The sequence below is a fragment of the Schistocerca piceifrons genome, chromosome 9, assembly GCF_021461385.2.
Source record: "Schistocerca piceifrons isolate TAMUIC-IGC-003096 chromosome 9, iqSchPice1.1, whole genome shotgun sequence".
NCBI lineage: Eukaryota > Metazoa > Arthropoda > Insecta > Orthoptera > Acrididae > Schistocerca > Schistocerca piceifrons.
The window spans coordinates 115,674,792-115,691,407 of NC_060146.1; positions in this window are offsets into that span (position 1 = coordinate 115,674,792).

Genomic DNA, 16,616 nt, shown 5'->3' on the forward strand with positions numbered 1-16,616 from the left:
GGTGGATATACACTGTACTAGTGCCGACATTGTGCATGCTCTGTTGCCTGTGTCTATGTGCCTGTGGTTCTGTCAGTGTGATCATGTGATGTATCTGACCCCAGGAATGTGTCAATAAAGTTTCCCCTTCCTGGGACAATGAATTCACGGTGTTCTTATTTCAATTTCCAGGAGTGTATAATCTACACACATCGAAAAAAGTTTTGCATCACCTCGGTTCCGAGAGTTCAGGGACGTGCACAGAAAACTGGAAAAGAGATCAACATAAACATCATTTCCGCCCTTTTTATTGTTCATGAAAACCTCACATTGCATGTTGTACCATCATACAGCGAGACCTTCAGAGGTGGTGGTCCATGTTGTACTCAGCGGTACCTCTAATACCCAGTAGTACGTCTCTTGCATTGATCCAAGCCTGTATTCGTCGTGGCATACTATCCACAAGTTCATCAAGGCACTCTTGGTTCGGATTGTCCCACTCCTCAACGGCGATTCGGTGTAGATCCCTCAGAGTGGTTGGTGGTTACGTCGTCCATAAACAGCCCTTTCCAATCTATCCCAGACATGTTCGATAGGGTTCACGTATGGAGAACATGCTGGCCACTCTAGTCCAGTGTTGTCGTTATCCTTAAGGAAGTCATCCATAAGATGTGCACGATGGAGGCGCGAATTGTCTTCCATGAAGACGAATGCCTCACCAATATGCCGCCGATATGGTTGCACTATCGGTCGGAGGATTGCACTGACGTATCGTACAGCCGTTACGGTGCCTTCCATGACCAGCAGCGGCGTACGTCGGTCCCACATAATGCCACCCCAAAACAGCAGGGGACCTCCACCTTGCTGCCCTCGCTGGGCAGTGTGTCTAAGGCCCTCAGCCTGACCGGGTTGCCGTGTACCAAACACGTCTCCGACGATTGTCTGGTTGAAGGCATATCGGTGAAGAGAACGTGATGCCAATCCTGAGCGGTCTATTCGGCATGTTGTTGGGCCCATCTGTACCGCGCTGCAGGGTGAAGTGGTTGCAAAGATGGACCTCGCCCTGGACGTCGGGAGTGAAGTTGCGCATCATGCAGCCAACTGCGCACAGTTTGATACATAACACGACGTTCTTTGGCTGCACGAAAAGCATTATTCAACATGGTGGCGTTGTTGTCAGGGTTCCTCCGAGGCATAATCCGTAGACAGCGATCATCCATTGCAGTAGTAGCCGTTGGGCGGCCTGAGCGAGGCATATTATCATCAGTTCCTGTCTCTCTGTATCTCCTCCATGACCGAACAACATCACTTTGGTTCACTCCGAGACGCCTGGACACTTCCCTTGTTGAGATCTCTTCCTGGCGCAAAATAACAATGCGGACGCCATCGAACCACGCTATTGACCGTCTAGGCATGGCTGAACTATAACCAACACGAGCCGTGTACCTCCTTCCTGGTGGAATGACTGGAACTAATCGGCTGTCGGACCCCTCCGTCTAATAGGCGCTGCTCATGCATGGTTTTTTACATTTTTTTTGGGGGGGGGGGGGGGGGTTAGTGACATCTCTGAACAGTGAAAGGGACTGTGTCTGTGATGCAATACACACAGTCAACGTCTATCTTCAGGAGTTCTGGGAACCGGGGTGATGCAAAACTTTTTTGATTTATGTATATTAATATACCTGTATAAAGGGGAAACGTTGCTTCCAAAAATCTCTGATAGCTCTTGACCGATTTATTTCAAATTTTTGCACGATACTCTAACAAAAAGTCTGACGGACAGGGCTATTTAGGCGACTTTTTTAAACAACAATGTAGAATAATATGGAAGTCACTAGCAAGAGCCGAAATTTGCGTTCCCACACAGTTCCCACGCATACCACAGAATGGGACGTTTAACCAATTTCCAAACGCATTTAGCAATTGCGAAGCACTGCCGGGCTCGCTAGTGCTGAAATATGGCAAAAGTAGCAACGCAGATGTATCATCGTAATAGCCCTAGGGAAACGGAAAAAAATGTATTACCTCCGAATGACACAACGAACGTTGAGTTTAGTCGATAATATGAAACGCAACCGCGTAATTAACTTCACAGTTAAATAATGAACCCGTCATGCCATTTTTATGAAGTAATTTGTATATGGACGTGTCTGGTAAGCGAGACAGTTAATTAAATTTGACGTTCTAAATATGAGGGGCGTTTAATAAGCAACGCAACACCTTTTTTTCTCGCCCAGTTTCGGTTGAAAAAATGCGGAATTTGCTGTGCGACATCGTGGAGTATTCTCGCTACAGCAGCCATGGTTTCATGAAGTACCGATAGGTGGCAGCGCTATACGTAGCCTTCAAAATGGCGTCTGTAATGCGTTCCAAGCAGAGAGCTCTCATTGAGTTTCCTTTCGCGAAAAAACAAGAGCATCGCAGATATTCGTGGGCGCTTGCAGAATGTCTAAGAAGACGTAAACAAAAGCACAGCGACTCGTTGCGCGAGGCGTCTGCTATCATCGCAACAAGGCCGCGAAAACCTGTCCGAACTACCATACAGCTGTGACTCCTGCAATGTTGGAACGTGCAGACAATCTCATTTGAAGTGATCAACAGATCACAATCAAGCACCTCCCTACACAATTGGATGTTTCTGTTGGTAGTGCTGACAAGTCTATCAGTTGGGGCAATCAAAGCCGTGTGCCCACTCCTTTCCTCGCCTCCTAACTATTCTATCTATCTATCGTTTGCGGCTTGTCCCGCGGCTGCGCAGGGTCGGCCATGGTTAATCGGATTTGGCATGTTAAGTGCAAGGGGTGGCCGGATTCCCTTCCTGCCGCCAACCCGTACCCCCCAACTGTCTGTGTCTAGTGGAATCCATGAAATAATGTGAATGTGTTCAGATGTCTGCAAGCTGTGTAACTGAGGCGGAACGTGGGGACCAGCCCGGTATTAACCTAGCGGGACGTGGAAAACCGCCTAAAACATCCAGGCTGACCGGCACACCGGCCCTCGCCGTCCATCTGCTGGGCGGGTTCGACCCGGGGCCGGCGCGCCTACCCGAGTCCAGGGAGCAGAGCGTTAGTGCTCTCGGCTACCCTGGCGGGATTTTCCTCGCCGCCTAACACAGGACCATAAAGAGCTACGAACGACCATCTGTGCGGAACTGCTTGCGCGTTACGAGATTGAGCGTGAAAATTTTTTTGGTGAGCAACGTCACAGGCGATGAAGGATTGGCTCATCAGTTTAAACCGGAAACATAACGGCAGTCCTCGGAATGCGCCATACCACGTCTCCTCAGCAGAAAAAATTTAAAGCCGCATTCACATAACCGACTCGCCTAGATAGGCAATGGATCCACTTTCTTCAGTGCGGATGCACGAGTATGTCTGACCTCCTGTGGGAATTTCAGAGTAGAGAGCACGGAGGAAATGGACAGGGGACTGCGAATAAATGGCGCTCGGTGGGAGTGTGGGCTAGCCGAGATAGTGTTTAACCCAACTGTGAGGAGTATGTCCCGGGCGGCGCACTAACACACCTTCTTTGTAAGCAGGATATCCTGGGTTCAAATTCCAGTCTGGCACACATTTTCACTCATCGCTGCTGATTCCGCGTAATCTCCCGAAGCAGCTGGCAGCTGACATCAGTAAACTCTTCTCCTCCCTTCCTTTCTCCCCTCTCTATCTTCAGTTTACATAGAAAGTTATTTGGTTTGTCTTAGTAATGTGAAACTCACTTTTTGAAGTTCTGCCTCGTATTTATGTATAATTACAGCAGCTGTTTATTTTTTAATGGCATAAAGGATCATACAGACACTAGAGTAAAATAATGCACCATGCCCAATATTGCCGTTTTTGAGTTACACATTGCTTCCCGTAGCTGAGACAGAGAAAGAAAAACTGATCCTGGAGTGTGTCTTTTCCTGCCACCGCTGACATATTTTTTTCGAATTAGCTTCCTGTTGTTTAAACGGTCACTGAACCGGGTATCTGACAAAAGGTTACAGAGAGAGAGAGAGAGAGAGAGAGAGAGAGAGAGAGAGAGAACAGCTGTAGAAAGCTTGCGCCTTCAAAACAAGTCAATTCTAGTCCATATTTATTTTTATGTAGTGTGTGGCGCCAAATACAGGGTGTTCGTAAATTCCTTTTAGAAAATTCGTATAAATTAATTCATAATACCTACAGAGGTGATCGTAGTGTCAACTTGTAGGGAAATACAAGTTTTGTCTCGCGTAGTTGGCTAGTGCCGAATCGCACCGTAAGGAGCGCTAGCGGCAGTTACGTTCAAGATGGCTGCCTTCACTGGACCCGGGCGTGCTAGCTGTGAGTTCTGGTTTGAAGAATCGAAGTCGGCAACAATTTTGCGTAATTTCCTTAGTACGCTAAAGATCCTCCTAGTTGGCTTACAATTTATGAGTGGCATAAATGTTTTGTACGAACAGGGTGCTCGGTAAGACACGGGAAATCGTCAAGCCGCCCAAGCACATCTGACGACGTCGTTGTGCGAGTGAGACAACGTTTTGAAGTTTAAATCTTCTGGGTTATTAGGCCGCGTCATGTTTCTTCTAAAATGTTCGACGTTTCACCTCCTCTGCTGGAATATTCCTCAGGATCTTTTGGTGTCCACTACTGCTAGAACACGAGTTTTCTGGCGTTAGTGCTGGAGAAGTGATAGTATTGGTTAAAATTGATATGGTTACCATTGGTAGGCTATAGTCATAGGCTAATATTCACTCTCTGATGCAGAAGGGGCGTTGGTAGCACATCTCCTGTGCATACCATTGGCGGTCCATCGTCATTGGATAGAAAGGCACTATTTCATATTTATGCTGGAGAAGGGTTATTGGTTGAAATGCTTGCTACCGCTAATGATTAGTCGTCATCAGTGGCTAGATTCGAAACGGACAGAGCAAGAGAGGGGGGAATGTTTATTCAAAATATTATTGTCCGCCGAGGTCGAGGTGACTTGCAGCGCGTTGTTTTATGGCTCTCACAAAACGCCGCGGCCGCGTCTTTACTTCCTTGATGGTCGGGAGCCACGATGCCGGAAGCCTATAGCCATCCTATCTATTGAAATTAGATGCATTCACAGAAATTTCAACCGCTTCTCGGGCCTTTCTTCCATAGATGTTTGTTTCTTTAGCCAGTACACGCACGTTATTAAAATAGATGTCAGAGGCACGGTCCTCGTGATGTTCTGCTACTGCCAATTTTGCATTTTGTTTTAGCCGCATGTGCTGTTCGTGTTCCTTAATGCGTTCTGTAAACAGTTACTCCCGTTTCGCCTATATACACTTTGCCGCAACCACATGACACTTGATAGACGACTGCATTGTGGAGGTAATCAGGTGCATCCGTTGCTCCGTCGGAAAAAGTCTTTTATTTTGTTTCGACTAAAGAAAGATGTCTGAATACCATTTTCTTTAAAATTCTGCTTATGCGGTCAGTGACCCCAAGAAACGAACGGTAAGCTGACGGAGTGAGAAGGCGGGTTCCTCGTCATTCTTATTAGCGTATAAATTATTCCGCTTAAAGCCCTTCGACTGAATAACTATCATACCCCATTTGCCTTCAATGTCTTCTTTAAAAAATTCAACTTCGATTCCATGTTGTCGTCATCGCTGACACGGAAGGCACGAGAAAACAGTGTTGAGTACTGCTTGCTTCTGGGCTAGGTGGTGGTGCGAAGTGGCAACTAAATACCTGTTTGTGTTAGTCGGCTTTCTGTGCACTCTGTGACCTAGAGTGTTATCAGATCATTTAGAAGAACATGTCGCGGCCTAATAACCCAGAAGATTTTAACTTCAGTGACAACGGCCACGAAAGCCTGCAGGCTTACATGAGACAACGTTTTGTCAACAGAAATCGACCGGCGTGCATCTCACGAACTGCAGATTCCACATACGACTGTTTGGTGTGTGCTGAGAAACCGTCTGCATTTGAAATTTTAGAGATTGACAATCGTACAAGCAATTAAAAGATGCTGATAAAATTGCTCGTAAGAACTTCTGTGCGGATATGTTAAACCGATTACATGAGAATGAACATTTCTTTGACAAAAATCATCTTTTCTGACGAGTCGACTTTTCAATTAAGTGGCACGGTTAACAGACATAACTGCAGGATTTGGGACAGTGAAAGTCCACATGAAACATTGTAACATGTTCATTATAGCTCTAAACTGAACGTTTTTTGTGCGTTGAGCCAGAACAAAGAGTATACGGCCCCTTTCTTCCGTGAGAGAACCATCAACAGGATAGTGTACCTGTTTTTTTGATGCCACAGATAGATGAGGATGACAAAGGACGAAATGTTTACTTCATGCAAGATGGTGCACCACCCCACTACCTGACTGATATCTGGGATTTTCTCAGTGACCGCTTTCCAGGTCAATGGATTGACCGTGATGCGCCAATTGCATGTCCCTCACGTTCCCCAGATCTGACACCACCCGATTTTGTTTATGGAGGTTCATCAAAGATATGTGTTTGTATTTCCTGTGCTGGCTCCTCTACCTGAACTTAAGAGCAAGAATTTACGGCGCCACTGAGCAAGTTACACCCTCAATGCTACAGCGAGTTTGGGAAGAAATTGACTTCCGATGGGATATGTGCAGGATAATCAACAGAAGTCACAAAAAGGTAAATAAAAAAGCTTGATGTGTTTCCCTACAAAATAACACTAAATTCAGCTCTATATCTTCTTTCAATAAATGTATATGAATTTTTAAAGTTGCAAAGTCCTTTTTGAAACGTCCTATACATTTTGAGCATTACAAGTAACTGTTTGATACTACTATTAAGTTATTCAATACTAAAATACATAAGAAAACATCTAGTACTTTTATATATTTGATGGAATTTGGGGTTGGCATTTGGAATTTCTCATAATGCCCACTGTACGCTATGGAGGTGCAACCTCCCTAATATGTTGGACACTGTACCACAGTGTGGCGCAGCTGCATGCTGGTGAGGACAGAATTTCTCACTGAAAAAGTGAATCTGGTCACCTTCCACGTCCTGTTCTCAATCGGTCGAGAGTCGACCATACATTGCAGTGACGATCAAAGCCAGAGACTGTCTGGTAATACAAGGTAATACCCGGTGTATTTCTGGGTCATTTGGAAACACTCCCTCCTCCAGGAATCAGTGACGTAGCTTCACGTCCACAGATGTCAAGCTAAAAGTACCCTACATGCGACCCCTGGGTGGTGCTAAGAGAGCAATCTTTTCTAGTGATAAAATTCTCTTGCACTTCCTGTCCTGTCAAGTGATTTAATAACCACGAGCTTTCGGCCAAGTGTTCCTTGACCATTGTCAGGAGGTGACAACGGTTGACGTGCACTTGACCGAAAGCTCAAGGATTTTAAAGCACTTGATGTGGCTGGAAACCTGGATGAATTCCATCAGTGTATAGTGCTGTAATACGATGCAAATGTTTAAATCTATTTTAGATCTCTTGGCTACATGAGAAATACATACCAAAATGAGAAGGAATTCGCGTGATTCTGTGTTGTGAAAGTTGGCTGAGCCTACATTTTAAGACTGAGTTTATCAAACACGGCCTTGCATTCACCATCGATAAAATGAATATTGCCCTAGACAAGATATCTCTCAGAGTTTGTATCTATACTAGGCCTTTGTAGTGCACACTCTTACTCCTCTAGAAAAACTGAAAACTTAAGGGCATTGAAAATGGCGATGAGGTCAGGTAGCCGAAAGATTTCATCTGGAAACCTTAGGGCATAGGCTGACTAGGCGTGACATAGTCACTATGAAGGTGATACCGATCTAATGTTATGAATTTCTGTATATACCACAGCAGTCACTGATCGCAAATATTTGTTTATTCAATTACAAAAAAAAAAAAAAAAAAAAAATCAAATGGCTCTGAGCACTATGGTACTTAACTTCTGAGGTCATTAGTCCCCTAGAGCTTAGAACTACTTAAACCTAACTAACCTAAGGACATCACACACATCCATGCCCGAGGCAGGATTCGAACCTGCGACCGTCGCGGTCACCCGGTTCCAGACTGCAGCGCCTAGAACCACTCGGCCATTTCGGCGGCTGTGCAATTACCAGATCAAACATAGTATGCCAACGATAACCTGACATTATGGGTCATGACAGTTTAGCATTTATGTCGATGCCATTGATGGTTCTAGATTTTATTTGTTTACTCTGTTAACTTCATGAGTACTGGGGTGTTTGCTAACCTGCAAGACTATGTCTATCATGACACTGCTTGTAATAACTGGTAGCCTGCTGTCAGTTACATTTGTTTTGTGAATATGCATATTTTCACTTTTTAGATCAATCTGAAGATGATCACAATGTTTGAAACCGATAACTGAATAAACAAATATTTGTAAAGTATTGACAAAACTTCAGAACGCCGGTTGTTGGAAAAAGATAGGTTAAAAAGCATGAATGTGATAGTATTTCACCATGATGTTTTAATTACTCATTCACTATGTAAGGTGCCAGGACATGGCCACTTACACGTTAGCCTACCAACATTAGTATTAATAATAAAGGGACTGGCAAGGGCATCAGATCATGACTCTATTGAATTATGATAAATATGAGGCACTCTCGAGCAGTATTCCCGGCATGTCTGCAGGATTGAGCCACTAACTTAAAGCGTTGGTGAAAAGTATCGGAAGTTGAGGATTGTGAAATGTAAAGTCTGCAGAGGGCCGCCGTGGGCGGCAGGTAGCGGTCACCGGAAACGCGGGACAATACGCCGCTTTTGGGGATAGCCCGGCACCCGGAGCCACCTGTGCTGGGCAACACGTGGCGAAGACGGGAATTTCGTTTGCCTAGGGGCGTTATGACCTACTCGATCATTGGCTAGTTCTCAGTGGAGGGATTTCGGCGATGATAGAGCGTTCGACATTGGCCGAAACTGAGTATTCTTCCGCCGCGTTTTTGTACGCGTGAGAGACGGGAGAATTGTGGGGACTTCGCCTTCAGCCATCGAGCGGTACGGACTTGGAGACGGCGTCTTGGCCATCGTCTTCGAAGGGAGATATACGGTCTGTATCGCGTGTTCCGTGCAGAGTTCTGCGGTTAGAGCTCTTTGTCTGTTCAGAAGCGAGATTTTCACCAACGCCTAACCACTTCCAACAACTTACCTAATATTCTCGATCTAGAAGTTATCCTTGCGAGGTGCCGAATATTTATCAACGCAGCTGCCGGTAATAGGGACGCGTAATTGCAAATTGTTAATGTTCAATTCTCAGGAGTGTGTTGGTGGACAAAGCGATTCACTTTTTTTTTTGTAAATTTTGTCAGTTGTGGGGAATATCAAATTAAAATGCCAATATTACGATCGAATTATTGACTTCATTGTAGCTAGCATTTACCCTGTCCCAGTAAGCTTTACACGTACTCTAGTCACTGCACAGCTTGCCCAGACGGGAAGAAAAGAGGGTTTGCAGTCTTCTATGTCAGCGATGGACTAATAAGCTTACAACTATCAGTTAGGCTAGATCTACAAAATAACACTTCACTATGTGCAGGGAAGTTACGAAACGGATTCTTGCCAGACCCTGATGTAGGAAGTGATCCCAGGAATAACGTGTACTTCCTAATAGCAGTCCGTCATTTAGTGACCGGTTATGCCTTGTCTCTACTCTTGTGTAGGTGTGGTACAGAGTGAGGGATTCTGTCTATTCACTATTCACAAGCTTAACTTCATGACGTTGTTGAGCTCCGACGCCAATGCCCCCAACGTCTACGCGACGTTTCACTGCAGGGACGGTCGGTCTCTCTCTCTCTCTCTCTCTCTCTCTCTCTCTCTCTCTCTCTCAGGGCAGCCAGTACGGCGTGGCTGCACTGAGCCATCCCGTCCTCTTCCCACAGGAAGCCTCGGTCCGCTAGTCCGGCCCCAGGTGGCGCTGGCGACTGCCTGCCTGCTGGGAATCCCCTGCTATGCTGTCCCCACAGGGGAAGGGAAGGAAGGAGGAAGGCACCAGCTTTTATCATCCCCCCGTGACGTGGGCAGGGAGGGAGAGCTCACGCCACGAAAAATTAAAACGCTGGGGATGGCACACCTGTCATTCCCCCAGCTCACTTGACTCACACTCAGCCATCCACACGACTATTTCCCCACCCCATCGAACCCTCCCCCCCCCCCGCTCCACCCCACCGCCGTCACCGTCTGGAACTGCTTCAGGGCCTCTCCTGTGCCCTATCTCTTTTAATTTTTTTAAGCTCATTAAGTGCTACCACTGCCGTTTCGTTTAGGACTGCAAAAAATATGGACACGTTTCACACTCAACGTTTCTCCTCCCCCTCCCTCTGTTGCTCCCTTGAAAATGACGCTAAAAAATGAGAATTCTGTTGCCATCTCGCGCTGCCGCCACATCCCCTAGGGAACGTAATTCAGCTGAAGTAGAACCGTGGTAAAATAGTCCGTGCGATTTTGTCAACTCTTATCTACATCTACACATCGCTAGCCACCAAGCGGTGTGTGGCGGAGGGCACAATTAACGCCCAAGTCATATTCCCCCCTCCCCCCCCCCCCCCCTGTTCCACTCGCGGATCGCGCGAGGAGAAAAATGACTGAACGTCTCAGGACGGTCTCTAATTACCCTTATCTTTGAATGGTGATCATTGCGCGATTTGAAAGTTGGTGGTAATAATATATGCTCTACATCCGCGGCGAAGATCGACTTTCGGAATTTAGTGAGCAGCCCCTTCCGCTTTGCGCGTCGTCTATCTGTAAATGTGCCACACTTCAAACTTTCTAAGAGATTTGTAACGCTCTCGCGATGGCTAAATGCACCAGTCACGAATCTTGCCGCTCTTCTTTGGACCTTCTCAATCTCTTGAATCAGACCCAACTGGTAAGGGTCTCATACAGACGAACAATACTCTAAGACTGGACGAATTGTAAGCAATTTTCTTTGTTGAAGGACTGCATCGCTTCAGGATTCTACCAATAAACCGCCTTGCCCATTACTTGTGTAATCTGATCATTCCATCTGAGATGATTTCGAATAGTCACACCCAGATACTTGACGGATGTTACCGCTTCCAAAGACTGGGCATTTATTTTGTACTCGTACATTAACGGGGATTTTTGCCTTGTTATACGCATTAGGTTACACTTACTGATATTGAGAGATAACTGCCAGTTATTACACCACGTTTTTATTTTCTGCAAATCCTCATTGATTTGTTCACAACTTTCTCATGATACTACTTTCCTGTAGCCGGCCGGAGTGGCCGAGAGGTTCTAGGCGCTACAGTCTGGAACCGCGCGACCGCCACGGTCGCAGGTTCGAATCCTGCCTCGGGCGTGGATGTGTGTTATGTCCTTAGGTTAGTTAGGTTTAAGTAGCTCTAAGTTCTAGGGGACTGATGACCTCAGAAGTTAAGTCCCATAGTGCTCAGAGCCATTTGAACCATTTTTACTTTCCTATAGACTACAACATCATCGGCAAAAAGTCTAATGCCGCCCGATCGTTTATGTAAATCGTAAAAAGCAACGGACCTACTACGCTGCCCTGGGGCACACCTGAAGTTACTCTTGTTTCTGCTGAAGCCACCCTGTTCAGGACGACATACTGCTCTCTGAGTGTTAGAAACGTTTCTATCCAACCGCATATGTTATCGGGTAGACCATAAGCGGGTAGGTTTTGGAGCAAGCGACAGTGCGGAACTGAGTTGAACGCCTGTCGAAAGTCGAGAAATATGGCATCAACCTAGGAGCCGATATCTAGAGCCTGTTGTACATCATGCACAAAGAGGGCCAGCTGTGTCTCGCATGACCGCTGTTTCCTAAAACCGTGCTGGTTTCTGCAGATGAGCTTCTCAGAGTCTAGAAAGGTCATTATGTCTGAACATAAAATATGTTCCATGATTCTACAACAAATCGAAGTCAGTGAAATTGGCCGGTAATTATGTACATCCGATTTTCTGCCCTTTTTATAGATTGCTATGACGTGGGCCTTCTTCCAGTCTCGTGGAAGTTTCCGCTGTTCCAATGATCTCTGATAGATGATGGACAAGAATGGTGCTATATTTGTAGCATAGACAACATAAAATCTTACGGGGATACCGTCTGGGCCAGATGTCTTCCTGACGTCTAACGATCTTAACTGTTTTACAATCCCAGATACACTAAACACTATGTCGGCCATGCTTGCGTTTGTTCGATAAATGAAAGGGGGAATGGTGCTGCAGTCCTCTACCGTAAACGACTTTTTGAAAACTAGGTTTAGAATTTCGGCCTTCTGTTTATCATCATCCGTTACATTATCCGTACCGTCAGCAAGAGAAGGTATTAAATTATTTGTAGCGCTCATAGATTTTACGTACGACCAAAATTTGTTGGGGTTACTTTTAGAATATGAAGATGAAATATTGCTTTCAGATTCGTTAAAAGAATCTCCCATTGACCTTTGATTAAGTCGATCACTGGATACCTTGCGATAGTCTCATGCCAGACACAATACGGAATAATTTCGATCATCATAATTATGTTTTCGGTTCGAAAGCGCTCCTCCAATGTTTTCGTCGAACTCTTTAGACGCTCCAATAATGCAAGTGCAAGAAACACACGGCGTTTTCGTGACGATGTTACAGACATTCAGGGATTATTGAGAACGGTAAATGTATCAATTTGAAATAAGGCATCTTGGTCCAGAAACGACGGAGTCGAAAGCTGTTAGCGTTCTCACACTTCTACAGCGCAACATGTGTATCCAGTGCAGGCTGGTATCGTGTGTCAATGTGCTACAGCACATTGTAACTACCGCACCTAAATTATGCCGATCGTCTTCGAATGCGAGCCAAAAATCACATTAAAAGAACGCTATTTCTCTTCGAATGCGTGCTGGTGTGCAAATAAAATAGACAAAAGCATGTTTTATAGTGGACTCTCCACGATAACGTGAAGAAGCCAAAGTGAGTGCTGAAATGACAGAGCCGGCCGTTGTGACCGAGCGGTTCTAGGCGCTTCAGTCCGGAACCGCACTGCTGCTACGGTCGCAGGTTCGAATCCTGCTTTGGGCATGGATGTGTGTGATGTGCTTAGGTTAGTCAGGTTTAAGTAGTTCTAAGGGACTGATGACCTCAGATGTTAAGTCCCACAGTGCTTAGAGCTATTTGAACCATTTGAAATGATAGTCAGTTGCGCTACTATCAACTAAGAGAAAGGACGCAGCTGCCCGTTTTCGGCTTCCATCCTCTGATGTGACGTCGTCACTTCTGATACTAGCGATGCTACGTTGCTCACAGCACCAAGTCAGTATTTTCCTTGGAAAGTGCATGTAGAGTACTGTAAGAACAATAAGGCGAGTCTGTAGATGATCTTCTACAGAGGCATTTTCCAGTACATCTGTAGATGAGAAAGCGACAGTGAAACAGTTAGGTAGATATATTCCAAATTTAAATCTAACAAGCAGAGGGCATAGGATGGGACTAACCAGTTTATCTCAAACTACACTGAGGTCACAAAAGTCATGGGATAGCAATATGCACATATACAGATGGCAGTAGTATCTGACACACAAGGTATAAAAGGTGACGTATAAAGGTTTCCGACGTGATTATGGACGCAAGACGGGAATTAACAGACTCGGAATGATAGTTGGAGCTAGATGCATGGGACATTCCATTTCGAAAATATTTAGGGAATTCAGTATTCACAGATCCATACTGTCAAGATTGTGGCAGCAGAACCCAGTAGCACGCCCTCTTGCACTGATGCATGCCTGTATTCTTCGTAGCATACTATCAAGATTGTCCCACTCTTCAACAGCTCCCTTAGAGTGGTTGGTGGTACACGACGGTTTTTCAGTCTAACCCAGGCATGTTCGATAGTGTTCATGTTTGGAGCACATGCTGCCCACTCTAGTCAAGCGACGTCGTTATCCTGAAGGAAGTCATTCACAAGATGTGCAGGATGGGCCCGCGAATTGTCGTCTATGAAGACGAATGCCTCGCAAATATGCTGCCGATATGGTTGCGCTATCGCCCGGAGGATGACATTCCACGTATCGTACAGCCGTTACGGCGCCTTCCATGACCACCGGCGGCGTACTTCGGCCCCACATAATGCCACCGCTAAACAGCAGGGAACTTGCACCTCGCTGGACAGTGCGTCTAAGGCGTTTAACCTGAACGGGTTGCCTCCAAACACGTCTCTGACGATTGTCTGGTTGAAGGCATATGCGACACTCAACGGTGAGCAGAACGTGATGCCAATCCTGAGTGGTCCACTCGGCATGTTGTTGGGCCCATCTGTACCGCGCTGCATGGTGTCGGGATTGCAAAGATGGACCTCGCCATGGACGTCGGGAGTGAAGCTGCGCATCATGCAGCCTATTGCGCACAATTTGAGTCTAACACGACGTCCTGTGGCTGCAAAAAAAAAAAAAAAAAAAAAAAAAAAAAAAAAAAAAAAAAAAAAAAAAAAAAGCATTATTCAACATGGTGGCATTGCTGTCAGCGTTCCTCCGAGGCATAATCCTTTGGTAGCGGACATCTACTGCAGTAGTAGCCCTTGGGCGGCATAAGCGACGCTTGTCATCGACAATTCCTGTCTCTCTGTATCTCCTACATGTCCAAACATCGCTTTGGTTCACTCCGAGACGCCTGGATTCCCTTGTTGAAAGCCCTTCCTGGCACAAAGTAACAATGTGGTCGCGATCGAATGGCGGCATTGACCGTCTAGGCATGGTTGGACTACAGACAACATGAGCCGTGTACCTCCTTCCTGGTTTAATCTCTGGAACTGGTCTGCTGTGGGATTCCCTCCGTCTAATAGGCGCTGCTCATGCATGGTTGTTTACATCTTTGGGCGGGTTTAGTGACATCTCTGAACAGTCAGAGGGACTGTATCTGTGATACAATATCCACAGTCAACGTCTATCTTAAGGAGTTCTGGGAACCGGGACGATGCAAAACGTTTTTTGATGTGTGTATAACCGCCCTACACTTTAAGACAGTCGTACAGAATATCACCCGTACTTTTTATTATCTACACAAAGAAAACCCTTCTGGAATCGGTAAATGATTTACAGTTTTATTCTCTGGAGCTCATCAGTCCAGGCCATGTACTGACGTCGATATTTGCTGGTCACCCGCTAATTACAGAGCTGGTCCAGGCAGAAGTGGTTCGAAGCATACCGTTTATTGCACATTGGTGGTCATGGGGCTCACCGTGCTTCCATGTTGTTTCACCGACATGATCAACGAACGGTTGCATTGGACATGCGATCTTCCAGGTTGGATCATCAGTCATTGGAAACCTGTCGCCTCGTGTGATGAATCACGTTTCATGTTACACTAGCTGGAAGGTGGTGTGGATGTACGGCTTTATGCAGGGCAGTAGGTTAGTGTGAACAGGATTATGCTATGGTGGACATCCACCTGGGATTCCATGGGACGTATGGTAGTAATCGAAGACATTATGACAGCGGAGGACCACGTGCATCCCTTCATGCTCGACGTCTTCCCCGACGGCGATGTGTTCCAGGAGGATGGTGGTGGTGGTTGTTGGGATGTTTAAGGGGGACTAAACAGTTAAGGTCTTCAGTCCCCCAGTTCCAGGAGGACAATTGTCCTTTTCGCAAGGCCAGAACTGTATTACAGTGGTTTGAGGAGCATGATAATGAACTCACATTAATGTCTTTGCCACCTTTTTTCGTCTAATTTGAACTCAAAGGAACACACCTGGAATGCTACTGGGGACCAGGTCCGCGCCCGCGAATCACGGCCCCTAATTTACATTCAATTGTGTGACCAGGGTCCGTACAAATCTCGTACCATCTAGCACAGGAAACGTATCAAGGATTTACCGAATGAATCCATTTTATGCACAATCTCTGCTGTTTTGCTTTCCAAAGGTGGACCAACACGCTTTTGAGCGGGCGCTCGTAATATTGAGAGTTTTAAGTACAAGTTCAGAGAGCACAGTCGTAGAAGAGACACACGGTATACACTGCGGTGGAAAAAGTCAAGCGATACCTCCTAATATCGTGTCGGACCATTTTTTACCCGGCGTAACGCAGCAACTCGACATGACATGGGCTCAACATGTCGTTGGAAGTCCTGTGCGTAAGTACTGAGGCATGCCACCTCTATAGCCGCCCATAATTGCGGAAGTGTTGAATGTGCAGGATTTTGTTCACGAAATGATCTATCGATTATGTCCAATAGAAGTCCGATAGGACTGATGCCGGGCGATCTGGGTGGCCAAATAATTTGACCGACCTGTCCAGAATGGTCTTCACACCAGTCGCGAACAAATATGGTCCTGGGTCATGGCGTATTGTCAAGAATAATTCCATTGTTGTTTGGGAACATGAAGTCCACGAATTTTTGCAAATGATCTTCAATTAGTAGAACATAACCATATCCAGTGAATAACTGGTTCAGTTGGGCCAGTCCATTCCATGTAAACACAGTCCACACCATTATGGAGCCGCTACCAGCTTGCACAGAGCCTAGTTGAAAACTTTAGTCCATGGCTTCTTTACGCCACACTGTAAACCTACCGTCACATCCTACCAACTGAACTCGGGATACATCTAACCTGCCACGGTTTTCCAGTCGTCTAGGGTCCAGCACTGCAGGTGATGTGCTGTTATCAAAGACACTCGCGTCTGCTGCCGTAGACCAATAGCGCAAGATT